The following is a 19,371-nucleotide window of genomic DNA, read 5'->3' on the forward strand; positions in this document are numbered from 1 at the left end:
GGATAGTAAAAAGTATTTCTAGCAACTTTAAAAGATTTATCAATTACGTTTCTTGGGTATTTCAAATCATTACCTATTTCATAAATTTTGGATATTTCCTCATCTATGAATTCTGGACTACAAATTCGTAAAGCTCTCAAAAACAGTGATGTATATATATATATATATATATATATATATATATATATATATATATATATATATATATATATATATATATATATATATATATATATATGTATATATATATATATATATATATATATATATATATATATATATATATATATATATATATATATATATATATATATATATATATATATTTATATATATATATGTCGTGCCGAATAGGCAGAACTTGCGATCTTGGCTTAAATAGCAACGCTCATCTTACCATATAGGACAAGTGAAAATTTGTGTATGCAATAATTTCGCCAAAATCATTCTGAACCTAACGAAAAAAATATATTTCACTGTGTTTGTTTAGTATTAAATTATTGTAAACAAATCTAAAATATATTTAGTTGGGTTAGGCTAAAATAAATTGCGCTTGTTATAATAAGGTTAGGTAAGTTTTCTAAGTTCCTTTTGGTGCAAAATTATAAATTTTTACATCAACATTAATGAAAAAAATATATCTTCTAACGTATAAGAGTAAATTTTAGAAAGGACTTAATCTTAAATGAGTTCTTGCTATTTGACCAGTTTTACATATTCGGCACGGCATATATATATATATATATATATATATATATATATATATATATATATATATATATATATATATATATATATATATATATATATATATATATATATATATATATATATATATATATATATATATATATATATATATATATATATATATATATATATATATATATATATATATATATATATATATATATATATATATAAATGAGAATTGACACAGTTACTTTTTGCTGATGATACTGTGCTTACGGGAGCTTCTAAAGAAAAATTGCGAAGGTTAGTGGATGAGTTTGGGAGTGTGTAAAGGTAGAAAGTTGAAAGTGAACATTGAAAAGAGTAAGGTGATGAGGGTATCAAATGATTTAGATAAAGAAAAATTGGATATCAAATTGGGGAGGAGGAGTATGGAAGAAGTGAATGTTTTCAGATACTTGGGAGTTGACGTGTCGGCGGATGGATTTATGAAGGATGAGGTTAATCATAGAATTGATGAGGGAAAAAAGGCGAGTGGTGCATTGAGGTATATGTGGAGGCAAAAAAGGAAATGTATGAGAGTATATTAGTACCAACACTCTTATATGGTTGTGAAGTTTGGGTTAAGAATGCAGCAGCGAGGAGACGGTTGGAGGCAGTGGAGATGTCCAGTCTAAGGGAAATGTGTGGTGTAAATATTATGCAGAAAATTCGGAGTGTGGAAATTAGGAGGTGTGGAGTTAATAAAAGTATTAGTCAGAGGGCTGAAGAGGGATTGTTGAGGTGGTTTAGTCATTTAGAGAGAATGGGTCAAAGTAGAATGACATGGAGAGCATTTAAATCTGTAGGGGAAGGAAGGTGGGGTAGGGGTCGTCCTCGAAAAGGTTGGAAGGAAGGGGTAAGGGAGGTTTCGTTTGCGAGGGGCTTGGACTTCCAGCAGGCGTGCATGAGCGTGTTCGGAGTGTGAGCAGGGTAATATTTAGTGAAGGGATTCAGGGAAACCTGCACTCTAAAGGAGGGTTTTGGGATATTAGCAGTTTGGAGGGATATGTTGTGTATCTTTATACGTATATACTTCTAAACTGTTGCATTCTGAGCACCTCTGCAAAAACAGTGATTATGTGTGAGTGAGGTGAAAGTGTTAAATGCTGAAAGTATTTTTTGGGGGGGGGGGATTTTCTTTCTTTTTGGGTCACCCTACCTCGGTGGGAGACGGCCGACTTGTTAATATATACATACATTCATATATATATATATATATATATATATATATATATATATATATATATATATATATATATATATATATATATATATATATATATATATGTATGTATGTATGTATGTACATATCTACACATACACACACACAATAAATAAAGAAATAAAATACACTAACCTTCCAAAACCATATACTCACAGTCTTTTAGAATTTCAGTCATAGTTAATATTATCCATCTGACCAGGCTGGTTTCCCCCCTCCTTACACTACCCATTACACTCTACCCATACACATCCCCAGACACTCACCTCTTACTCTTCGTTATTCCTAGCAGATCTTATTGCTCCATACCCAGTTTAACAACCTATCAAAATAAGAACATACATAAGAACATAAGAAAGAAGGAACACTGCAACAGGCCTACTGACCCATGCGGAGCAGGTCCATGTCCTCCTCCCCCCGGATTAGCCCAATGACCCACCCAGTCTGGTCATCTCCAGTCAAGGAAGGAGCACGGCACCAGACCCAGCAGCACAAGCTAGTCAGGTCCAACTCACACACAGCCACACCCACTCATGTATTTATCTAACCTATATTTAAAACTACACAAAGTTTTAGCCTCAATAACTGTACTCGGGAGTTTGTTCCACTCATCCACAACTCTATTACCAAACCAGTGTTTTCCTATATCCTTCCTGAATCTGAATTTTTTCCAACTTGAAACCATTGCTGCGAGTCCTGTCTTGGCTGGAAATTTTCAGCACGCTATTTACATCCCCTTTATTTATTCCTTTTTTCCATTTATACACCTCGATCATATCCCCCCTAATTCTACGACTTTCGAGAGAGTGCAGATTCAGGGCCTTCAGTCTATCCTCATAGGGAAGATTTCTGATACATGGGATCATCTTTGTCATCCTCCTTTGTACGTTTTCCAGAGCATTTATATTCATTCTGTAATACGGTGACCAGAACTGAGCAGCATAGTCTAAATGAGGCCTAACCAAGGATATATAGAGTTGAAGAACAACCTGAGGACTTCTATTATTTATACTTCTAGATATTAAGCCAAGAATTCTGTTAGCTTTATTGCGAACACTAATGCACTGTTGTCTTGGTTTTAGATTACTGCTAACCAGAACTCCTAAATCCTTTTCGCAATCAGTAGTATTAAGATGTACATTATTTAGTTACATGTGGCATGGTTATTTACCTGTCCAACAATTAGAACTTTGCATTTGTCAATATTAAACTGCGTCTGCCACTTCTCCGACCATTGCATCAGTCTATTCAAATTATCCTGGAGTGATCTAGTGTCCTCATTAGAAAGATTGGACGGCCTATTTTGGTGTTATCAGCAAATTTGCTTATGTCGCTATTTATTCCCTCATCTATGTCGTTTATGTAAATTGTGAACAACAACGGGCCCAACACTGACCCCTGAGGAACACCGCTTGTGACGTGCCCCCATTCTGATTTCTCCATATTTATGCAAACTCTCTGCTGCCTATTTGTCAGCCATGCCTCTACCCAAGAAAAAATTTCTCCTCCTATTCCGTGTGCCTTAAGTTTCCTCAATCGAAAGCCTTACTGAAGTCCATATACACAATATCATATTCATTACCATGATCTACCTCCTCAAACACCTTAGTGAAAAAAGTTAGTAAATTCGTAAGACAGGAACGCTCCTTTGTAAAACCGTGTTGAGATTCACTAATCAATCTGTGCCTATCAAGATGGCTACGAACTGCTTCGGCTATTATTGATTCCATAAATTTTCCCACTATGGAGGTAAGGCTTATTGGTCTATAGTTCGAAGCCAAGGACCTGTCACCTGCCTTGTAAATAGGTATTACATTTGCCATTTTCCACTTATCAGGCACTATGCCAGTTTGTAGTGATATGTTAAAAAGATTAGCCAAAGGTATGCTAAGTTCCTCTTTACATTTCTTTAACACCCTTGCAAACAGTTCATCAAGACCTGGGGATTTCTTATGTTTTAGTTTCTCTATTTGTCTGGGGACCATGTCACTAGTTACCGCAATCGTGCATAGTTTATTATCGTCCTGTTCTACATAATCTATTATTTCAGGAATATCGCTAGTATTTTCCTGGGTGAAAACTGAGAGGAAGTAGGTATTGAGAATTGCACACATATCTTTATCATTGTCAGTGATCTGACCAGAGTTACTCTTAAGTGGGCCAGTCTTGTCCCTAATCTTACTTCTGTATACCTGAAAGAACCCTTTTGGGTTAGTCTTTGAATCCCTTGCGACCTTAGCCTCATAATCCCTTTTTGCTTTTCTTATTCCTTTCTTTATTTCTCTCTTTAATTGAATATATTGATTTTATTAACTGCCCATCCCCTTTTTTGATACGCCTTTATATGCCTCTCTTTTGACCAATGAGATGTTTTAATCTATTGTTCATCCATTTGGGATCATTTTTGTTAGATCTGATTTCCCTACTCGGAAGAAAAGTTGTCTGGGCAGCTAGAACTATGCTCTGAAAAACGTCATATTGCCAACGAAGATCACCTATCTGACCCATAGTCAGGACATTCCAATTTAGCCCACCCAGGTAATTTTTCAGTCCCATGAAGTCGGCCAAGCGAAAATCTGGGACAGAGATTTGATTGCAGTTATCTGGGTAATTCCATGATATATTGAAACTAAGTGATTTGTGATCACTTTCCCCAAGCTCATCATTAACCTCAAGATTATTAATTAGTGAATCTTTGTTGGCAAGAACCAAGTCAAGCAGATTGTTTCCTCTAGTTGGTTCTGTCACAACCTGTTCTAAAAAGCAATGCTGAACTGTATCAAGAAAGTCACTAGACTCAAAATTTCCTGTTATATTGTTCCAATCAATTTGTCTAAAGTTAAAATCTCCCATTATCACAACATTTTCATATCTAGATGCCTTATGAATTTCGTCCCATAACAGCTTACTGCACTCCCTGTCAATGTTTGGGGGCCTATAAATCATACCCAAAATTAATGTGTCACGTCCCTCGAGAAACTGTAGCCAAAAAGATTCTGTGTTCGATGTTTCTAATCTTATATCATGTCTAAAACAACAATTTAAATTTTCTCTGACATACATCGCCACACCACCACCCTTCCTGTTGACCCTATCAGTGTGGAATAATTTATAACCCTGTATGTTGCATTCAGAAGGCATTTCTCTGTCCTTCAGGTTGAACCAGGTCTCTGTTATACCAATAATATCTATATTACCTACACTTGCAAGTAATCTTAGCTCTTCTATCTTATTTCTTAGACTCCTACTATTTGTATAGTAAACCTTAAGGGAGCTAGCCACTCGTTGCCCACTACTATCTCTCTTTGTTGATCAATTGATTTGCCATTACTAGCAACTTTATTTTGAATATTGTCTTTTAAACATATCCCTGAAGTATCCCGGTAATAACTGCTGATTTTAACACTAATGCTGCAGCCTGATTGTTTCCCACAAACACCCATACCTCTATAATCTATCAGTTTAAATTCCTAGACAAGTCATCAATTACCCTCTCAATCGAATTGGCTAATGCAACCACTTCATCCCCAGAGAGATGAACCCCATCCCTTGCATACATATCACGTTTGCCAAAGAATAGGCCCCAGTTAACAATGAATGGGATTGCAAGTTCCTTGCAGTACCTGTCTAGCCAGCAATTTATACCAATTGCCCTAGACATCCATTCATTGCCCACTCCCTTTCTAGGCAAGATGCTACATATGACTGGGATCCCTCCCTTAGACCTAACTACTTCTATGGCTGACCTGTACTTATCTAGCATCTCCTCTCTCCTGCCCTTCCCCAGCACTAAGACAGATAATGGGCTTCTTCCCATTACCTGCCATAATATTATCCAACCTGCTGACTATGTCACCAACACCAGCTCCAGGAAGACACACTCTCTGTCTGACCTTTCTGTCTCTGTTACAAAATGCACGGTCCATATATCTTACCTGAGAATCTCCTACTATTAAAATATTCTTACCTTGATTAGCAGGGGAATCGGTGGTACCTTCAACCTCACTAACCACTGAAGTACACTCGTCCTGGAGAACAGAGAATCGATTTCCTACTTTCACATCTTCTCTATTAACTCTTCTCATCTTCCTTCTTCCTGAACTGTGAACCACTTGCCACTTGAAGCGGCTGCCACTATCACTGCTGGTGACCATTTCCTCCTTACCAGCTAAATCCTTCTCACACTCGCTCCCAAACTCATCTATGCGAAGCTTCAGCCTCCAATTTTCCTCCTGAAGAAGTAGAACCTCCTTCTTCAACAGCTGAACCTGAGATTCTAAAACACTACAACAAGCCATGGTGCTTGGTAACAGCCCACGCTAACTCCCAAGAGCTTAGGCAGGTATGACCACACGTGACCACTGACCTCAGCTATCCAGTATCTCTACTTTCCCCATTTACTAGCAAGAATTATCAACTTATTAATCTTTTTACTAAACTTTCACTTATTTTCAATAACATTTGCTGAAAATGACTTTCATATTCTTATATTTTCTCTCACACCATTTGTTTAACTTTTCTTGTACTCTCTGTGTACTCTGCTTTCAGTATACCAGGTTAACGTTGTAAAAAAACCCTAACATTTTAACTTTCTCAATTACCACTTTAATTTTTAACTCATTCTTCCATCAAATATTCATTTTCACACCTGAACGTACTGTACTATAACCACAAGCATTCCTATAGCACTGCATTCCTAAATATGATCCATAATATCTTTAAACTCCTCCTCGTACCCCAATCTTGGCCCACGTTTGTTTCAGTAATTGCATATACCACCCACTAACTGCTTCCTTCTTCAGTTCATTCACTTTCACTTCTCTCTTACACTCAGACGCTTCTCATGCTTCATCTTTCTCTCACTCTTAGAACATAAGAACATAAGAACGAAGGAACACTGCAGAAGGCCTACTGGCCCATGCGAGGCAGGTCCAAGTCCCTACCGGCTTAAGCCAATGCACCCAACCTAGTCAGGTCAGGTCACATTGACTTAAGGGAGGAACACGGCAACCGACCTGTTAGCACAAGCTATCAGGTCCAACTCACACCCACCCACATCTACTCATGTATTTATCCAACCTATTTTTAAAGCTACACAACGTTCTGGCCTCTATAACGGTACTTGGGAGTTTGTTCCACTCATCCACAACTCTATTACCAAACCAGTACTTTCCTATATCCCTCCTGAATCTGAATTTTTCCAACTTAAAACCATTGCTGCGAGTCCTGTCTAGGCTAGATATTTTCAGCACACTATTTACATCCCCTTTATTTATTCCTGTCTTCCACTTATAAACCTCAATCATATCCCCCCTAATTCTACGTCTTTCTAGAGAGTGCAGTTTCAGGGCCCTTAGTCTATCCTCATAGGGAAGGTTTCTGATACATGGGATCATCTTTGTCATCCTCCTTTGTACATTTTCCAGAGAATTTATATCCATTCTGTAATACGGTGACCAAAACTGTGCAGCATAATCTAAATGAGGCCTAACCAAGGATGTATAGAGTTGAAGAACAACCTGAGGACTCCTATTATTTATGCTTCTTGATATGAAGCCAAGGATTCTATTAGCTTTATTGCGAACACTTATGCACTGTTGTCTTGGTTTCAGATTACTGCTAACCAGAACTCCTAAATCTTTTTCGCAATTCGTAATATTAAGATCTACATTATTTAGTTTATATGTGGCATGGTTATTGTCCTGTCCAACATTTAGAACTTTGCATTTGTCTATATTAAACTGCATCTGCCACTTCTCCGACCACTGCATCAGTCTATTCAAATCTTCCTGGAGTGCTCGAATGTCCTCGTCAGAATGAATTCGACGGCCTATTTTGGTGTCATCGGCAAACTTGCCGATGTCGCTCTTTATGCCCTCATCTATGTCGTTTATGTAGATTGTGAACAGCAGGGGGCCCAACACTGACCCCTGTGGAACACCGCTCGTGACGCTTCCCCACTCTGATTTCTCCCCATTTATGCAAACTCTCTGCTGCCTATTTGTCAACCATGCCTCTATCCAGGAAAAAATTTCTCCTCCTATTCCATGTGCTTTAATTTTCCTCAATAGTCTCTGATGTGGGACCCTGTCAAAAGCCTTACTGAAGTCCATATACACAATATCATATTCATTACCATGATCTACCTCCTCAAATACCTTAGTGAAAAAAGTTAATAAATTCTGATATGCCATTCCTCTACAAACAATTTCTTCCGGAAGTGTTCTCATCAGTCTTTCATCCACTAATACAAACTAATTAATTGTTGTCATTGCTAACTTCATCATACCTCGTATACTTATTAATCCCTTTTCTTGAAATACATTTTCCCATTACAATACCTAGTCAATTACAGGAAATTCCTTGTAATTTATTCCTAGTACTTCCAGCTTACTTACTGTGAAGTAGAGGAAACTGCCGTACTCTAGATATGCCTAGATAAGAAATGACATAGCTGGTAATCCTACTGGCCATCTAAAGAAATATGCCATAATGTATCCTGTAAATCAAAGCCCCCTAACCTATACATAACCTCCCTGGTTCATAACTCACTGCCCCCCCCCACTCCCTATCCTTCCCTGACCCACACCTCATAACTTTCACTTGCTTGACATTCAGTTCAGTCTACCAGGTGTGGGCTGCTTATTTTGTTCTTCTAAGACCTCCAGGAAGTGATACTGGAACAAGCAGGGCTTCAGGAAATGATTCTGGAACAAGAGGGATACTTCCAGACCCTCTGGATCAGTTGAGTAGCGGTGCTGGAAGTGGAAGACCTTGGGGTACCTGCTGGGCTCACTCCTGGTGCTCCTCTTGTCTACACTGGGGTTGAACTCCAAGAGTTTCTAGTATGTAAGATAATCGTGGACGTCCAAAACTTTATGAGTTGTGTGTATGTTGTATATGTGCTTTCGTGTGTGTGTGTGTGTGTGTGTGTGTGTGTGTGTGTGTGTGTGTGTGTGTGTGTGTGTGTGTGTGTGTGTGTGTGTGTGTGTGTGTGTGTGTGTGTGTGTGTGTAATTACCTCGTTTTGTTTGTTGATATTAACCTGCAGCTCTTCGTCCCCATCACAGTGTTTTGTTGGATAATGAGATTGATCCCATTATTGTGAGAAGTGTGTGTGTGGAAGGTTTATAGGGAAAGAGTGGCAGGTGTGTGGGGTGGTTTATAAAAAAAAGTGTTAGAGGTGGGCAGGGAGGCGTGTGGAGAAGTTATAATGGTGAGTGGGGTGGTTTGTGGAGAACTGTGAGAGGTGTATGAGGAAGGAAAGAGACCGGATGAACACAGTGCGAAGTAATAAAAAACAGTGAAAGCTTCTGAGCTCTGGTAAGACCTTGCGCGAACATTTTGTCTCAGAAGTCAGCATATTAGTGCCGTTGATACTGACGGGCACCCTCGCCCTTTACTCTTTACGAGCTGCTACAAAACCTTGTCTACAAATAAGAAGGTCCTGCCGTCGGCTGCCTTGTACCCCCGCCTTCCCCCCTCGGAACCCAGCACCGTTGCCAACCACCCTCTTCTTTTCATGTCCACTAGCAACCCTACCGACCATTATCCCATCCGTAACACACTACTTTCTCTACTGCCGGCTACAAGCCCTCCTTACCCTTTCGCCTGCCCCTTACCATTTTAGCCGCCCGGTGCGACATCTTCCTCAATACCCACCTCTCCTTCTGCTGCCCCGCTACCTTCTTCGCTGCCCCCTTCTCCTGGTATGCATCCCCAGGCCCGTCTAGGACACCCAGAGGCTGGGCAGGCTGGTGGATGGGCGGGGCCAGGACTCAGGAAGGTCCTTGGTGGATTCGATGTGGAGCTGGAGCCTCTTGCCCTCGGCCAGTCGCTTAGTCGGTGTGCGCGCGGACAGTCGGGGACTCCAGAAGCTGAGGCGCCTCGCGGACTTCGTTGCTGAGCCGAATTACCGCCGCTGCAGTGTGAGACTCTGTCGTAGAACAGGTAGAGTCTGCTCGTTTAAGTTTTTCGCTGCAGCTGCTGGATACTGAATATCTTTCTTGATATAGACTAACACTGTTAGTTTTAATCCTCTCCGTCTACCACTGGAGCGTGTGATTGTGTCCTGCAATAATGTCTCCTGTTGTTGGGACGTGTGACTTACAATAGGGATGTGACTCAAGCCAAGATCATGAAGACTCTACGCGTGATATATCTTTAATTTGTGGATGCGACCTAGGACTCTGTCATGGAATGTGTCGATCGTATGCGTTAATTGAAAGTGAGAACTCTACCTTAGTACAGGTAGTCAATAGTGTTAATATCCGTCTGCATCTGAAAGTGACTAATTTTACTGTACAATTACCTATGTTGTAGACGTCCAGGTAGTGTCTAGTGCTTGCTGACTCTAAGTCTGCTTCGCACACGTGGACAGTGAATTCCATAAGCAGAAATTCCTGCTGCATTTCATTAAGCGTTATAACCATGTAAGTGATTTCAGCTCAGTGATGGGTGGAGACTCAAATCTCACTCCACTAATAGCTTCCCAGACTCTGGCTATTAAGGCTGTTGGTGATTGCAGAAGATTCGATAAGTAAAATAATCAATGACACAAACGCCTCAGCAACTGTAAACAAACATTTCATCTTATATACACAAGGGAATCTCCGAACGACACTCTAGAACGATATCACTGATCCATCTTGTGACTGAATATACTGACACAAAACTATTCAGCAAGTGATCCATAACCATAACCAACTTCGGTATTAAAAGTTTTGATTCTTCTCAAATTTGGTCTTGGCAAAGATACGTTAGTAAAACATTGACTCTCTCAGTGACTGTCAATGATGTTTACACAGAGTGAATCTCTAAGGATGTTGTTTAGATACAGTGACGCTCTGAGCATAATGTTTACATACGGAACATTCCAAAGGATGATGTTTATCAACGGTGACTCTCTGTGGAAGTTTACACACAGTGAAACTAAACACAGCTATTGAAGGTGCGCACACACAGCACCTGCAGAAGTTTACACACAGCACCTGCAGAAGTTTACACACAGCGCCTGCAGAAGTTTACACATAGCGCCTGCAGAAGTTTACACACAACACCTGCAGAAGTTTACACACAGCACCTGCAGAAGTTTACACACAGCACCTGCAGAAGTTTACACACAGCACCTGCAGAAGTTTAAACACAGCACCTACAGAAGTTTACACACAGCACCTGCAGAAGTTTACACACAGCACCTGCAGAAGTTTACACACAGCACCTGCAGAAGTTTACACACAGCACCTGCAGAAGTTTAAACACAGCACCTGCAGAAGTTTACACACAGCACCTGCAGAAGTTTAAACACAGCACCTACAGAAGTTTACACACAGCACCTGCAAAAGTTTACGCTCAGCACCTGCAGAAGTTTACACACAGCAACTGCAGAAGTTTACACACAGCACCTGCAGAAGTTTACACACAGCACCTGCAGAAGTTTACACACAGCACCTGCAGAAGTTTACACTCAGCACCTGCAAAAGTTTACGCTCAGCACCTGCAGAAGTTTGCACACAGCACCTGAAGAAGTTTACACACAGCACCTGCAGAAGTTTACACACAGCGCCTGCAGAAGTTTACACACAGCACCTGCAAAAGTTTACACACAGCGCCTGCAGAAGTTTACGCTCAGCACCTGCAAAAGTTTACACACAGCGCCTGCAGAAGTTTACACACAGCACCTGCAGAAGTTTACACACAGCACCTGCAGAAGTTTACACACAGCGCCTGCAGAAGTTTACACACAGCACCTGCAGAAGTTTACAGACAGCGCCTGCAGAAGTTTACACACAGCACCTGCAGAAGTTTACACACAGCACCTGCAGAAGTTTACACACAGCACCTGCAGAAGTTTACACACAGCACCTGCAGAAGTTTACACACAGCGCCTGCAGAAGTTTACACACAGCACCTGCAGAAGTTTACACACAGCGCCTGCAGAAGTTTACACTCAGCACCTGCAAAAGTTTACGCTCAGCACCTGCAGAAGTTTGCACACAGCACCTGAAGAAGTTTACACACAGCACCTGCAGAAGTTTACACACAGCGCCTGCAGAAGTTTACACACAGCACCTGCAAAAGTTTACACACAGCGCCTGCAGAAGTTTACGCTCAGCACCTGCAAAAGTTTACACACAGCGCCTGCAGAAGTTTACACACAGCACCTGCAGAAGTTTACACACAGCACCTGCAGAAGTTTACACACAGCGCCTGCAGAAGTTTACACACAGCACCTGCAGAAGTTTACACACAGCACCTGCAGAAGTTTACACACAGCACCTGCAGAAGTTTACACACAGCGCCTGCAGAAGTTTACACACACCACCTGCAGAAGTTTACACACAGCACCTGCAGAAGTTTACACACAGCACCTGCAGAAGTTTACACACAGCACCTGCAGAAGTTTACACACAGCACCTGCAGAAGTTTACACACAGCATCTGCAGAAATTTACACACAGCACCTGCAGAAGTTCACACAGCACCTGCAGAAGTTTACACACAGCACCTGCAGAAGTTTAAATACAGCACCTACAGAAGTTTACACACAGCACCTGCAGAAGTTTACACACAGTACCTGCAGAAGTTTACACACAGCACCTGCAAAAGTTTACGCTCAGCACCTGCAGAAGTTTACACACAGCAACTGCAGAAGTTTACACACAGCACCTGCAGAAGTTTACACACAGCACCTGCAGAAGTTTACACACAGCACCTGCAGAAGTTTACACTCAGCACCTGCAAAAGTTTACGCTCAGCACCTGCAGAAGTTTGCACACAGCACGTGAAGAAGTTTACACACAGCACCTGCAGAAGTTTACACACAGCGCCTGCAGAAGTTTACACACAGCACCTGCAAAAGTTTACACACAGCGCCTGCAGAAGTTTACGCTCAGCACCTGCAAAAGTTTACACACAGCGCCTGCAGAAGTTTACACACAGCACCTGCAGAAGTTTACACACAGCACCTGCAGAAGTTTACACACAGCGCCTGCAGAAGTTTACACACAGCACCTGCAGAAGTTTACACACAGCGCCTGCAGAAGTTTACGCTCAGCACCTGCAGGAGTTTACACACAGCGCCTGCAGAAGTTTACACACAGCACCTGCAGAAGTTTACACACAGCACCTGCAGAAGTTTACACACAGCGCCTGCAGAAGTTTACACACACCACCTGCAGAAGTTTACACACAGCACCTGCAGAAGTTTACACACAGCACCTGCAGAAGTTTACACACAGCACCTGCAGAACTTTACACTCAGCACCTGCAAAAGTATACGCTCAGCACCTGCAGAAGTTTGCACACAGCACCTGAAGAAATTTACACACAGCACCTGCAGAAGTTTACACACAGCACCTGCAGAAGTTTACACACAGCACCTGCAGAAGTTTACACACAGCGCCTGCAGAAGTTTACACACAGCACCTGCAGAAGTTTACACACAGCGCCTGCAGAAGTTTACGCTCAGCACCTGCAGGAGTTTACACACTGCGCCTGCAGAAGTTTACACACAGCACCTGCAGAAGTTTACACACAGCACCTGGAGAAGTTTACACACAGCGCCTGCAGAAGTTTACACACAGCACCTGCAGAAGTTTACACACAGCACCTGCAGAAGTTTACACACAGCGCCAGCAAAAGTTTAAACAGAGCACCTGCAGAAGTTTACACACAGCACCTGCAGAAGTTTACACACAGCGCCTGCAGAAGTTTACACACAGCACCTGCAGAAGTTTACACACAGCGCCTGCAGAAGTTTACACATAGCACCTGCAGAAGTTTACACACAGCACCTGCAGAAGTTTACACACAGCACCTGCAGAAGTTTACACACAGCGCCTGCAGAAGTTTACACACAGCACCTGCAGAAGTTTACACACAGCGCCTGCAGAAGTTTACGCTCAGCACCTGCAGGAGTTTACACACAGCACCTGCAGAAGTTTACACACAGCACCTGCAGAAGTTTACACACAGCACCTGCAGAAGTTTACACAGAGCGCCTGCAGAAGTTTACACACACCACCTGCAGAAGTTTACACACAGCACCTGCAGAAGTTTACACACAGCACCTGCAGAAGTTTACACACAGCACCTGCAGAACTTTACACTCAGCACCTGCAAAAGTATACGCTCAGCACCTGCAGAAGTTTGCACACAGCACCTGAAGAAATTTACACACAGCACCTGCAGAAGTTTACACACAGCACCTGCAGAAGTTTACACACAGCACCTGCAGTTTACACACAGCGCCTGCAGAAGTTTACACACAGCGCCTGCAGAAGTTTACACAAAGCGCCTGCAGAAGTTTACGCTCAGCACCTGCAGGAGTTTACACACTGCGCCTGCAGAAGTTTACACACAGCACCTGCAGAAGTTTACACACAGCACCTGGAGAAGTTTACACACAGCGCCTGCAGAAGTTTACACACAGCACCTGCAGAAGTTTACACACAGCACCTGCAGAAGTTTACACACAGCGCCAGCAAAAGTTTAAACAGAGCACCTGCAGAAGTTTACACACAGCACCTGCAGAAGTTTACACACAGCGCCTGCAGAAGTTTACACACAGCACCTGCAGAAGTTTACACACAGCGCCTGCAGAAGTTTACACACAGCACCTGCAGAAGTTTACACACAGCGCCTGCAGAAGTTTACACACAGCACCTGAAGAAGTTTACACACAGTACCTGCAGAAGTTTACACACAGCGCCTGCAGAAGTTTACACACAGCACCTGAAGAAGTTTACACACAGCACCTGAAGAAGTTTACACACAGCACCTGCAGAAGTTTACACACAGCACCTGCAGAAGTTTACCCACAGCACCTGCAGAAGTTTACACACAGCACCTGCAGAAGTTTGCACACAACACCTGAAGAAGTTTACACACAGCACCTGCAGAAGTTTACACACAGCACCTGAAGAAGTTTACACACAGCACCTGCAGAAGTTTACACACAGCACCTGCAGAAGTTTACACACAGCACCTGAAGAAGTTTACACACAGCACCTGCAGAAGTTTACACACAGCACCTGAAGAAGTTTACACACAGCACCTGCAGAAGTTTACACACAGCACCTGCAGAAGTTTACACACAGCACCTGCAGAAGTTTACACAGCACCTGCAGAAGTTTGCACACAACACCTGCAGAAGTTTACACACAGCACCTGCAGAAGTTTACACAGAGCACCTGTAGAAGTTTACACACAGTACCTGCAGAAGTTTACACACAGCACCTGCAGAAGTTTACACAGCACCTGCAGAAGTTTACACACAGCACCTGCAGAAGTTTACACAGCACCTGCAGAAGTTTACACACAGCACTTGCAGAAGTTTACACACAGCACCTGCAGAAGTTTACACAGTACCTGCAGAAGTTTACACAGTACCTGCAGAAGTTTACACACTGCACCTGCAGAAGTTTACACACTGCACCTGCAGAGGTTTACACAGTACCTGCAGAAGTTTACACACAGCACCTGCAGAAGTTTACACAGCACCTGCAGAAGTTTACACACAGCACCTGCAGAAGTTTACACACAGCACCTGCAGAACTTTACACTCAGCACCTGCAAAAGTATACGCTCAGCACCTGCAGAAGTTTGCACACAGCACCTGAAGAAATTTACACACAGCACCTGCAGAAGTTTACACACAGCACCTGCAGAAGTTTACACACAGCACCTGCAGAAGTTTACACACAGCGCCTGCAGAAGTTTACACACAGCACCTGCAGAAGTTTACACACAGCGCCTGCAGAAGTTTACGCTCAGCACCTGCAGGAGTTTACACACTGCGCCTGCAGAAGTTTACACACAGCACCTGCAGAAGTTTACACACAGCACCTGGAGAAGTTTACACACAGCGCCTGCAGAAGTTTACACACAGCACCTGCAGAAGTTTACACACAGCACCTGCAGAAGTTTACACACAGCACCTGCAGAAGTTTACACACAGCACCTGCAGAAGTTTACACACAGCGCCTGCAAAAGTTTAAACAGAGCACCTGCAGAAGTTTACACACAGCACCTGCAGAAGTTTACACACAGCGCCTGCAGAAGTTTACACACAGCACCTGCAGAAGTTTACACACAGCGCCTGCAGAAGTTTACACATAGCACCTGCAGAAGTTTACACACAGCGCCTGCAGAAGTTTACACACAGCACCTGAAGAAGTTTACACACAGTACCTGCAGAAGTTTACACACAGCGCCTGCAGAAGTTTACACACAGCACCTGAAGAAGTTTACACACAGCACCTGAAGAAGTTTACACACAGCACCTGCAGAAGTTTACACACAGCACCTGCAGAAGTTTACACACAGCACCTGCAGAAGTTTACACACAGCACCTGCAGAAGTTTACACACAGCACCTGAAGAAGTTTACACACAGCACCTGCAGAAGTTTACACACAGCACCTGCAGAAGTTTACACACAGCACCTGCAGAAGTTTACACACAGCACCTGCAGAAGTTTACACACAGCACCTGAAGAAGTTTACACACAGCACCTGCAGAAGTTTACACACAGCACCTGCAGAAGTTTACACACAGCACCTTCAGAAGTTTACACACAGCACCTGCAGAAGTTTGCACACAACACCTGCAGAAGTTTACACACAGCACCTGCAGAAGTTTACACAGAGCACCTGTAGAAGTTTACACACAGTACCTGCAGAAGTTTACACACAGCACCTGCAGAAGTTTACACAGCACCTGCAGAAGTTTACACACAGCACCTGCAGAAGTTTACACAGCACCTGCAGAAGTTTACACACAGCACTTGCAGAAGTTTACACACAGCACCTGCAGAAGTTTACACAGTACCTGCAGAAGTTTACACAGTACCTGCAGAAGTTTACACACTGCACCTGCAGAAGTTTACACAGCACCTACAGAAGTTTACACACAGCACCTGCAGAAGTTTGCACAGTACCTGCAGAAGTTTACACACTGCACCTGCAGAAGTTTACACACTGCAACTGCAGAGGTTTACACAGTACCTGCAGAAGTTTACACACTGCACCTGCAGAAGTTTACACACTGCAACTGCAGAGGTTTACACAGTACCTGCAGAAGTTTACACACAGCACCTGCAGAAGTTTACACAGCACCTGCAGAAGTTTACACACAGCACCTGCAGAAGTTTACACAGTACCTGCAGAAGTTTACACACAGCACTTGCAGAAGTTTACACAGCACCTGCAGAAGTTTACACACAGCACATTCAGAGGTTTACACTTAACGACTCTCTGGTTAAGTTTTACAGTTGGGTTAGCAGCAACTTTCTAAATACGTGATCCGCATGACGTGAATTTGTGATATATCAGGTTGAAGGTGAGGACCTGAGCACCACCCATCATTACATCACAATAATAACTTGATTCTCATATCGAAATTTCAACTCCGTTCCGGTAATTGCTATACAATCTAATTTATGGTGTGTGTGTTCGGTCCACCACCTGCAGTGTGTTTGTGTGTGTGTGTGTGTGTGTGTGTGTGTGTACTCAGTTGTACTCACCTGGTTGTGGTTGCGGGGGTCGAGTCACAGCTCCTAGCCCAGTCTCTTCACCTGGCCGCTACCCGGTCACTCTTCCTGCTCTGTGAGCTTTATCATACTTCTTCTTAAAGCTATGTATGGATCCTGCCTCCACTACATCACTACCCAGGCTATTCCACTTCCTGACTACTCTGTGACTGAAGAAATACTCCCTAACATCCCTGTGGTTCATCTGAGTCTTCAACTTCCAACTGTGTCCCCTTGTTGCTGTGTCCCATCTCTGAACCATCCTGTCTGTCCACCTTGCCAATTTCTCTCAGTATTTTGTATGTCGTTATCATGTCCCCCATATCTCACCCGTCCTCCAGTGTCATCAGGTCGATTTCCCTTAACCTCTCCTCGTAGGACATACCCCTTAGCTCTGGGACTAGTCTTGTTGCAAACCTTTGCACTTTCTCTAGTTTCTTTACTTGCTTGGCTAGATGTGAGTTCCAAACTGGTGCCGCATACTCCAATATGAGCCTAACGTACACGGTGTACAGGGTCCTGAACGATTCCTTATTAAGATGTCGGAATGCTGTTCTGAGGTTTGCTAAGCGCCCATATGCTGCAGCAGTTATTTGGTTGATTTGCGCTTCAGGAGATGTGCCTGGAGTTATACTCACCCAAGATCTTTTTCCTTGAGTGAGGTTTATAGTCTCTGGCCCCCTAGACTATACTCCGTCTGCGGTCTTCTTTGCCCTTCCCGAATCTTCATGACTTTTAACTTGGTGGGGTTGAACTCCAGGAGCCAATTGCTGGACCAGGTCTGCAGCCTGTCCAGATCCCTTTGTAGTTCTGCCTGGTCTTCGATCGAGTGAATTCTTCTCATCAACTTCACATCATCTGCAAACAGGGACACTTCGAGTCTGTACTCACCTATTTGTGGTTGCAGGGGTCGATTCATAGCTCCTGGCCCCGCCTCTTCGCTGATTGCAACTGTGTGTGTGTGTGTGTGTGTACTCACATATTTGTGGCTGCAGGGGTCGAGTCCTAGCTCCTGGCCCCGCCTCTTCACCGGTTGGTACTGGGTCCTCTCTCTGCCCGCTCCATGAGCTTTATCATACCTCGTCTTAAAACTATGTATGGTTCCTGCCTCCACTACATCACTTTCTAGGCTATTCCACTGCCTGACAACTCTATGACTGAAGAAATACTTCCTAATATCTCTCTAACTCATCTGTGTCTTCAACTTCCAATTGTGACCTCTTGTTTCTGTGTCCCCTCCCTGGAACATCCTGTCTTTGTCCACCTTGTCTATTCCGCGCAGTATTTTATATGTCGTTATCATGTCTCCCCTGACCCTCCTGTCCTCTAGTGTCGTCAGGCAGATTTCCCTTAAGCTTTCTTCATAAGACATTCCCCTTAGCTCTGGAACTAACCTTGTCGCAAACCTTTGCACTTTCTCTAGTTTCTTGACGTTCTTTATCAAGTGCGGGTTCCAAACAGGTGCTGCATACTCCAGTATGGGCCTGACATACACGGTGTACAGTGTCTTGAACGATTCCTCATTAAGGTATCGGAACGCTGTTCTCAGGTGTGCCAGGCGCCCATATGCTGCAGCAGTTACCTGGTTGATGTGTGCTTCCGGAGACATGCTCGGTGTTATACTCACTCCAAGATCTTTCTCCTTGAGCGAGGTTTGCAGTCTTTGGCCATCTAGCCTATACTCTGTCTGCGGTCTTCTTTGCCCTTCTTCTATCATCATGACTTTGCATTTGGCGGGATTAAATTCGAGAAGCCAGTTGCTGGACCAGGTGTCCAGTCTGTCCAGATCTCTTTGAAGTCCTGCCTGATCCTCATCTGATTTAATTCTCCTCATTAACTTCACATCGTCTGCGAACAGGGACACTGCTGAGTCTAACCCTTCCAT

General features: G+C 43.0%; 1 protein-coding gene across 21 annotated transcripts in view; it reads left to right on the top strand.

Annotated features, from left to right (window-relative positions):
* Positions 1-19,371, top strand: part of Cda5 (Chitin deacetylase-like 5) — a 339,947-nt gene that overhangs the window by 39,754 nt on the left and 280,822 nt on the right. The window contains exon 1 of one of the 21 annotated variants that reach the window (XM_070104252.1): positions 9,602-9,906. The exons of the other annotated variants lie outside the window; for them this stretch is intronic. The gene's annotated coding sequence lies outside the window, so the exon portion shown is untranslated. Of the gene's footprint in view, positions 1-9,601; positions 9,907-19,371 lie in introns of those variants that run through there. 21 annotated transcript variants of the gene reach the window in all.

The sequence above is a fragment of the Cherax quadricarinatus genome, chromosome 90, assembly GCF_038502225.1.
Source record: "Cherax quadricarinatus isolate ZL_2023a chromosome 90, ASM3850222v1, whole genome shotgun sequence".
Taxonomy (NCBI): domain Eukaryota; kingdom Metazoa; phylum Arthropoda; class Malacostraca; order Decapoda; family Parastacidae; genus Cherax; species Cherax quadricarinatus.